This window comes from Mauremys reevesii, linkage group 8 (genome assembly GCF_016161935.1).
Source record: "Mauremys reevesii isolate NIE-2019 linkage group 8, ASM1616193v1, whole genome shotgun sequence".
Classification (NCBI taxonomy): Eukaryota; Metazoa; Chordata; order Testudines; family Geoemydidae; genus Mauremys; species Mauremys reevesii.
Window position 1 is genome coordinate 24,986,076 of NC_052630.1, and position 9,809 is coordinate 24,995,884.

The window sequence follows — 9,809 nt, forward strand, 5'->3', positions numbered from 1 at the left end:
TGTTGTTGAACTGGGACACTAATAGAGAGCAGTGTGAAAAGGAATATTCATTCATCCGTGAGGTGCTGATTTCATTGGATAGCAACGTAGAACCCTTCTTCTTAAAATATTGGGACTGTTGTGACTCTACTTACACCTGTTTTACATTGGTGTAACTCCAGGGACTCAATAGCGGTATTCCTGATTCACAGTGGCGTAAGGTAAGATCAGAAGGGGGCCCACAGAGCTTATTTAGTACAGAGGAACTACTACATTAGACCCAAGAATGTTACGGGGCAAGAGGTTCCCTTCTGCAGATCAGTACTCATGACACACATTCACCAGCCTTCTTTAAAATGTAGCTTCACCATTATTGAATGATAGGATGGGTAAGAATGTGCACTAATTGAGGTAACTGGGAGTGAGCTAATCAAGATGTACCAATTAGTTTAATTGGTGCAAACCAAATCTTGACTTCCTCTTTGCTTAAAGTAGCACCAGTGCTAGTACACTGATTACTGCACCAAAGTTATCCTTGAGTGTCGGCAAGGGCTCAGCAAAGCAAGCAGCTAGCAGTCAGAATACACAAAGGGAAACCGAATGGTTGAGTGAGGAGCTATTTTTATTGGATCACTCTTCAGAGTTGGACTGGCCTTTACGTTTTTCTGGTGAGAACTGACATCATGCATCTCAGCTGTTAGTGTCCCAGATGTAAAGTGTAGATGATGCTATGACAATAGCTATGGTACGTCATTTTCTTTGTATAGCAGTTGTTTGCATTTTAATCTCATATTGGCTTCTTCATGATTATGTATTTTACTACTTGGCTCTGTTTGTTATGCTCCAAAAACATCAATTAAATTACTAATGTGAAGGGTTTTTGTAATGATAGTCTTTTGCCATCCTCAGATGGAAGGCAATGTAGAAATTAAAAGTGCTTTATGGATATTAATGAGTTGAACTTCACAGCACCCCATGGGAGAGGTAAGTAATTTCTTCCTATTTTACAGATGGAGAAGCTGAGACAAAGAGAGGTTAAGTGTTTTGCCTGAAGTTATGCAAAATATTAAGTTAGAGATGGGAATAAAACCCAGATACCATTTGTAGTCCTGGAACCCTGGGCTTCACCCATAATTCCATCCTTCCCCAACAAGGCTATCTTACTCCCCCTCCATTTATCCAACCAACCAGACTTGCTAAATTTGTCCCAGTTTAATCTTCCTGACATAATTCTGGATGAGTGACAGGGATAGCACTATTTATTTATTTTGGCAGCTTGGGAGACTGTTTTGTTTGCCTAGCACCTTGTTAACATTGGAAGAGCAAAAATTTGCCTGACCTTAAATGTTAGAGTCATCTCTTCTAAGTGACCTGCTGTTAATTGAACAAAGAGCTTCAAGGACTACATGTCTGCATAAGTGAACAGTAATTGAATCTTATCACAGGCAAGTGCCTAGTTTTCCCCAGTGCATGGGCAAATGCATACACAGGACACAAGCACAGCATAATCATAGAATATCAGAATTGGAGGGGATCTCAGGAGATCATCTAGTCCAACCCCCTGCTCAAAAGAGGACCAATTCCCAGATTTTTACCTCAGTTCCCTAAATGGCCTCATTAAGGATTGAGCTCATAACCCTGGGTTTAGCAGCTTAATGCTGAAACCACTGAGCTCTCCCTCCCCACAAGTAGCTGCTTTCCCCCAAAATATGTTTTATCTCTATTCCTGAATGTGGGTGTTCTACTGAGATTTATAAGAATCTTGCTCCCTTTGTGGTTCTGACAGCAAAATCCTAACAGATTTCTGTAAATGTCTGCTTATAGCTGGGATGCAAAACAGGAAAAAAACATTAAAAACAGATGGGGTTAGACTCTGCAGCCCTCTGTTCACATTGATGAACATGTACTTTCCTGAGTATTCCCATAAATCCAGGCATATTGACTTCAGTGGGACTTCTCTTGTGAGTAAATACTTATGAACATGAGTGAGTCTAGCCCTGTAGCAGGGTGAACACCCGCTCCAGCCCGGAAGGGGTTGGAAAAGCCTTGCAAAAGGCTGGGGCTGGGCAAGGGAGTAAGACCCCAGCTGATTGGGGGAAGTGGCTGCAGCTGAGGCCACACACCAAACTGAGCAACTAGGCCTTATAAGAAGGCCAGGGATGCCAGAAGGAGAAGTCTCTCCCTGACTTGAGAGGGAGATAGGCCTGGCTGCTGGTGTACTTACTCAGGGGACCTAGAGGGAGACAGGATTGGGGCAAGGCCTTAGGAGCTGGCAAGCCCTAGGCTAGCAACTCCCCAGGCTGCAGGGCCTTGTTCTAGGCCTCCTAGGTATTGGGCTTGCAGAGGGGCAGCTGGAGGGTGGGTAAAGGCAGCCAGTCCAAACCCCTTGTTGCCTGTGATGATTGGCTGATAGACTGCAGTCTGTCCCAGGGTGCGGGGGCTAAACAGAGACTGGCAGTACCCATGACTGAGGTGATGTGGGGATAGGGGGTTGGGGGATCCCCTGGGGTGGGGAAACCGCTAGAGAAAGTGGGGTACTGCCAGGGGGGGCAGCACCCAAGACAAGGGCACTGGGGTCCTGCGAGGGACATGGGGGCCAACAGCAAGTGGCCCACTGGCCTGCAGAGGGCACTCCTGGGTTGAAGAACTAATTCCTGAGGGTGACCAACAGGAGGTGCCGCAGGGGTGAGTCTGTGCTGTGCTACAAGCCCATAGGCTTCTACTCGCGTAGATCAAATTATTGGCCTAGTACTAACAGCATCTACAGTATTTCTTTAAAGGGAGATCGCTAACTTAAAAATCAAACTTCTGTCTGAAAACTCCTAACTAGGGCTGGTCAAAAGTTTTTTTTCTGTTGAAACTGTTTTTTTATGTTTTATCAAAAAATAAATTTCACAAAAATCACCTAGTTCCCAAGGAAAACTTCAGTTTTTCATCTGGAAAATTCATGACCCCAAATTGAAATGTTTCCATCAAAATCAAAAATATTTTAATTTGGATATTCTGCCATGGTGCCTCCTAGGAGTTGTTGCTAGTTTTCCTCATTTTCCCCATTCTGCACTATGGGCCATGCTCCCCAGTCAGACTACATCTTCTTTGATTCAGTGCCTCTCCTCACCAAGAAGAGGGTCTCTCCATCCTACATGTCCAACAAATGGGCAGTCATGGGCTAATTGCAGCAACCTTGGCTCACAATCATGACTGCCAACCTCAGGGAAGACTGTTAAGAAACAGGGCACAAACTCCAAACTGGTTGTATGTTCTAGACTTAGATGTCACAACCACGTACCGGGTATGAATTCCTCCAGCACTACAACAGCTTTAACATGGCGTCACAGACGGTCCCCTTGGGTACTCTGGGTCATCTTACCACCTAGGCAAGTTTGCCTTTGTGATACAGAAAAAAACCACAACAATATTCAGGTTACTTCCAGAGCCAAAGGACCAGTCCCTTACCCCAGCTCAGTTGTACCTCAGAGACAACACTTGTAGCCAGTGCTATAATACTAACTAAATATTTATTAACTAGGAAAAAATAAATGATTTATTTATAAGGTTAAATCAGGTAAATATACAGACACAAATGAGCTACCGTGCTTGATTCCAAACGGTGATAGTAGCTGCTATCTGTGCAAGCTCTTCATTTTGGCTAACTCAAACTAAGTAGCTTGGACATCCCTTGCTTGTGCTTAGAAATATTGCCCTCTCTGAATTCCAAGCACCATAGTGATACAGTTCCTTCTCATCAGGCATTTTTATTTCCTTCTCCCACAGATCAAAATGATGGAACAAGTATTGGTGCCTGCCTTCTCCTTTGTTTCATGTGGCTCATTTGGTTTCACTGAGCTTTCTTGTGTACAGGACCAGAACCTTACACTAATTAGTGCTTCCTTCTTGTTTGGTAAGTAACACAATTACAGAGGTGTACAGTACAAACACGAAATATAACTTTATGCCATGGGCTACAGTTGTATGTGAGATCAATACCTGCAGCATCCTACAAGCATTTCAGCAAGTCTAAACACATTCTTATCAAATTAACATCTCATCTAACAAAGTTAACACAGGTGAGCCAGACTGGTTTCCAGCTATGCATTTGTCAGTGTTAAGTGAGGCCTAGGGGCCTTGGGATGAGCTGGTACTGGTCTGCCCACATTAGAGGGAGCTAAAGGTGCACAATGGGAGATGTAGTCTGATAGGGGAACCTGCCTATATAGGAGAATGGGATCATGAGGCACCTGAATTATAACTCCAATGAGGCATTTCAGTTTTTGGAAAAGCCCCAATTTTCTGACCAGCTCTACTGTTACAATAATCTTAGGTGTTACTTGCATCTGGAAAAGATTTAGGAAAACACTTTTTTTTTCCACTTTGTTTACTTTTTGCACAAAATTTTGTCAGCTGCACCGTCAGTGTAGCTGTTTGCCAATCACTTCCCTGCATTGGGGCCTTTCTCACAGGAACATGAGAGAAAAGAACATTTTATAGGAGTAGGAAAATGTGATTATGAAAGCCAGGGAGCATTGTCAGGTAGACCCAGGAGCAAGTGTAGTACATGGAATTACTTTTAACTCTCCTGTTTTTTTTTTTTAAAACTTGATTAGATTACGAGTTGACAAAATGCCCTTTTAAAACACATGTAATCTCCCTCTGAAAAGCACAGATGGCGTTGCTTTGCATTGAGAGTTTTGCTGGTATGTACAGCTGTTTGTAAAAAGATGTCATCCCTTTGAATGAAACAGTGCTATTATGTGCAGGGTGGGCTATCCTGTATAAATGTGCATTGATGTGATACAATGATGTTTCTTATTGCTTTATTACCAGGGCTGTGAAGAACATTCATAAAGAACCAAGAATTCACCCTAAATGAGGGTGGTTTTGGATTGTTACCTATCTAGGAAAGGTTCCTGAACATGCCCAGCTGTTTACAGGCCCCTCTTCTTCTTTAGCTTGGGGATGCACAGGACCCTTTCCCCTTCTACACACACTCTTTACCTTTTGATGCTTTTGTGCGTGGAGGCCTGGTACCCTGCCCGTTTTCTGCCTCAAGCCAAGCAACCCCCTCCATTGCATCCTCCTGTGTCCCAAATATTTTGTGTGTCTGAGACACCTGTTAGAGATCATTGTCTCCCCAGTCCATAAAGGGTCTTCTGGGGAGTAGAGGTGGCCAGGGTGGACTTCTTACCTTGACCTCATAGGCCAGCCAGTGCATGGGAAATACTCTGGCTTCTGCTGTGGCACAGCACTCTAATGGGTTATAAGGAGAGATTTCTCATATTAGCATGAAATCTGTGGATTCCCCTGCAACTATGTGAAAGGGAAGAGATGCGCCAGAGTTCCTAGAAGAGCTAGGAGCATTGATGGCTAGAGAACTTTGTTTCTCTCATTAACATGCTTATTGGTTTGGTGTTTTCTGTCCATGCTGCACTATGAGTGGGAAGGTTACATCCAGCCACCCCCCCAAATATTCTGTATACAAACTCTACTCCATCCTCCCCTTTAACTGAGCTTCTCTCCCTCACCCCAACAAAGCAAAACCACAACAAATGAAAAACAGGAAAAACATGGGAAAACAGGTGGCGTTTGCAGTGTATGCTGGAGGTAACCTAATCCAGGCTTTGGCTAATCAGTGGAAGGAGTAGCGAGTTCCAGAGCTGAGGGTCATTCACTGAGAACACCCTACTGCCAGCCCCCTCTCATGTTTACCAGGAAGGACCAAGGTGGTCCCTCAGGAGGTCAGGACCCACACTGTTTTGGGCTTTATAGTCAAAACCAATACCTTAAACTTCATGGGAAAGGTAAGGTTGTGGCCCAAGCTGGAAAAATCCTTTAAGGGCCTTGCTGTATGGAATCTCCTACAAGCATCATGGCAATAATGCCTCAGAGGAAGCTTAGCTAAGTGGATGGAGTATTGGGGTACATGTCAGGGTTGTGCTGGATTTCATTCATGGGCCTGCTATTGACTCACTCTGTACCTTTGTACAAGTCACTTAACCTCTTTGTGCTTCTCCATCTGAAAAATCGGGATTTTAATGGCTATATATCCGTTTTTAAAGCACTTTGAGATCTACAAAGAAGTGCTATGCAAGTGTTAAATAGTATTATACTATACAAATTGACTAAGGGAGCCTAGTTCCCAAGCAAATATTCAGACACTTAGAGATATGTGACCCCAGGACCTGTTGGTGACAACTGGCAGAGGGCACTAGGGGTGCAAAGGGTTTTACAGGGATCCCTTGGGTCAAATATACAGTATGCAGCATATTTCACTAAAGGGTGCATGTGAGCTCTCTAGCCTCAGGTTCAATGTACAAATAGACATGCATTGTGAGGCAGACAACACCCACTACACAATTACCAGGCTGGGAGATAAACATTTGCTAATCAGGGAATTGTGATATTGACAAGAGAGGAAAGCCACAGGGAAAAATAACCAGTAGGTGGGGGAGGGCACTTATTCATAAGTACAGTGGCTTGCTCTGATATATCTGGGGTGCAAACAAACATGCTGAATATTTCACCTAGGAGGCAAGCTGACATGACTTTTTTCTTGAATGGAAGATCACAGCCTAGTCTGGCTATACTATATGCTCTGTAAGACAGAAAAGTGTCTAGTTAAATAACATGCATTATAGAACCTAGACTTTTATCATTTTATTTTACATATAATCCTTTGTTTCCAGTACTTCTAGTTCTATCACTTGAATTTCTTGACTTTGTTAAATAAACTTGTTTTCACTATAAACATATGTAAGTGCTGTGTGTTAAGTGACTGACACTCATAAGCTGGGCTGTACTACTTTGGGAGCAGGGAATCTGTAAATGCTGGGGTGTTCTCTGGAACTGGTGCTGGACACTTGAGGGAGATGCTCAGAGGACTAAGGAGTTGGAGCATGCCTATTGCTAAGCTAGAGTTTGTGTAGACCTGGGGGGGAGTGCTTGTGTTGCCTATGACCAGTGGAGTTGGGGAGCTGACCCCTAGCAGGCATGAACAAGATTTCCTCATGCTAAGAGCAGGTGGTATCTTGGATACCCTAGTTACCACTGGGAAGCATCACCCTATTATCAGGAGGCACCTGCCAAAAATATAAAATAAATGGCAAACTCATTTCCCCCCTTTACTTCTCTGTTCTTTCTCTTCTCTGCTTTCCTCTTTGCTCCTCTTCTATTTTGTGTCGGAGTGTGTGACATTAGGCTTACTTTTTTTTTCTAGTCTAAATGACCCTGGACTATGTTTAAATATTAAGTCTGAGAGAGGTAAATTTACATTTCAAGGAAGACTCAATACACCACCCCAGCCTCAAAAAAGGGAACTCATGACATAGCCTTGATATTGAGCTGTCACTGAAAGTGGAAGAGATGGAGAAGGGGAATCAGTTATGAAGGAGGAGGGCAGATATTTACTTTGATTGTGTTTTAGGTTCAGCAGCCACTGCATGACCTGCCCTTTTATATAGGCTTTGTCTGCTTGTTCTTCCTCAGTGGCCTGTGCTACTGGAACTAGTGTGTTATTTCAGATCAGAAGGCTGTCTTCTATATTTAGCCATGATTCTGTGAAGTAAGTTCTGAGTGCACACCAAACAGGAGGGGTTTGCAGCAGTTGAAATTAGATGGACATTGGTTCTATCAACTGCTGCAAGTTATATGATTCTTTATAGTTTGCTTTGCAAGGTCCTTGTCTTGGTCTTTTATCAGCTAGTTCATTTTGTCCCCCAGGGTGACTAATTGCGTACTGAAACAGCCTCAAAGAAGTAGCATGCTTTACATGCTGAATTTCTGCAACTGATACTACACTGGATGCTACTGAAGTACACAAACTCCCTTCAAAAGCCGTCTTTGTCTGGAAGAAGTGTGTCAGGCTGCAGACTACCTTGTGCTTACCTAGCTTGTCTACCTGCCTTTTTTATTATTTTTTTTAAAAGCTCTTCTCCATTTCTATTTGTTATAGCCTCCTCTGGCCTGTTTGATAATGAAACTCATTCTGCCCCCTCTGCACTGACACAAACTTTCACTCTACCTTCCTGAACTGATTTGTAACGCATGCCTCTTTACTGATTCTCTTATGGCTAAGCAGATCTGCAAACCTTTCTCTGTTTTGGTCTGTATTGAATAAGAACAAACACTAATTTATGTATTTATGTGCATTTTTTTCCAGATGGCCTATCTAAATTCTAGTTGCACCCTGTACATATAAAAACCCAACTTTTATGCAAAAATACAGTGACAAAATATTGAACTGAATTTCCCCAAGCAATAAAGCTTCAGGGAAGTGGGCTAGATAGGGCTTTCCATATAAATCTGGACTTGTCACTACTTTTATAGTTTAGATTCTAAGGCCAGAAAGGACCACTGTGAACCTCAAGTCTGAACTCCATAGGACTGCCCAGAATTAATTCCTGTTTGAACTAGAACATCTCTTTTAGAACAACTTGAAATCTTCATTTAAAAATTGCCAGTAATGGACAATCCATCACAACCCTTGATAAATTGTTCCAGTGGTTAATTACATTGTCACAACTCCAGCTGAGTGCTCTCTGGGCTGTGAGGGGGTCCAGCGGTCAATCTCTGGATGCTTCAAGCCCTCAGAATCTGAATGGAGTCTAGACACTACTGCTGTCTTAGGGCCTATGGGCACACTCTTGGGGGTACAGATCTTCTACCTGGCACCCCCTCCTGAAAGCTGCAACTACACTGCCCTATTTCCTGCCCAACTCCTTTAGCCCATGTTGATCCCTGAGGCTCTCCCCATAGTTTAAACACATCCTGTCCCGAAACTCAACCTGAAGGTGTGAGCCTTCTGGTTTATCTCTTCAAGGGACACGTGGTAGGCAAAATTCATAAAATACAGATATTTAAAATACACAGGATTCTAGCAGCATTGCTCTTTCATGAATAACATGAGAAATGCACAGTTCTATACAAAAATAATAAACTGTGCACACACTTCCCTGCATCAGTTTCCTTACCAGTCCAGAGCTTTTCTTTGGGCCTTGGTCAGAGTTGTCTGGGTCCTTCATTGGTAGTGAATGGCATGTGCTCTGAACCATGGAACAGTCTCTCTCATCTCATCTTCTTTCATCTTGGCCACTCTGTCCTATTCCTTTCACCTGCCACCATGCTTCCGCTCTCTAAACCACCAGACCCCTGTTGAAGGAAGATGGGGAAAAAGTGGTTTCCCCACTCAGGCAACCTCTTTAGCGTAACTGTAATCCAGACATTAAATTCTAATGTCACATGACAGAGCCTTGCAAGCCCGTGGCAGATTCCAGTTTTACATAGAGGCATTCAGTGATACAGTAATTGTCATAGCGACAACTACAACATATTAACTAGAATTCAAAAGTTGTACAGACAGATTTCCCAAAACATCACATCCTTAAAAGTTTGCACATTATTTCCAGTGTGAATTGGTCTAGCTTCAATTTCCTGCTACTGGATTTTGTTATACCTTTGGCTTCTAAGCTGAGTTATCAAATTTTTGTTCCCCATGTAGGCACTATAAATAGGGCTCCATGTCGGTCAGATTCTGTGACTTTCCACGACCTCTGTGACTTCTGCAGGGGCCAGCGTGGCTGACCCCGGGGCCACCCAAACAGCTGGCCCCTGGGACAGCCACACCAGCCACTGCTGGAGCGGCCCCTGGGGACAGCCACACCAATGTGCTGCTCTGGTGGCCCCAGCCGTGGTCTCTGGGTGGCCACCTGGAGCAGCTCTGGTCTGCGGTTCGTGGTGGGGCGGCCACCTGGAGCAGCTGTGATCTGTGGCCCCAGGCAGCAGTCCATGGCAGGGCTGGCCACTCGGAGCAGCTACGGTCTGTGGCTCCAGGCAGC

At 43.9% G+C, this 9,809-nt stretch overlaps 1 long non-coding RNA gene across 1 annotated transcript; it reads left to right on the forward strand.

Annotated features, from left to right (window-relative positions):
* Positions 1 to 517: 517 nt before the first annotated feature.
* On the forward strand, positions 518 to 8,152 carry LOC120371011. Its single transcript, XR_005584104.1, has 3 exons — positions 518 to 724; positions 3,754 to 3,880; positions 7,696 to 8,152. It is a non-coding gene; the product is annotated as an uncharacterized LOC120371011 (long non-coding RNA).
* The last annotated feature ends 1,657 nt before the right edge of the window (positions 8,153 to 9,809 follow it).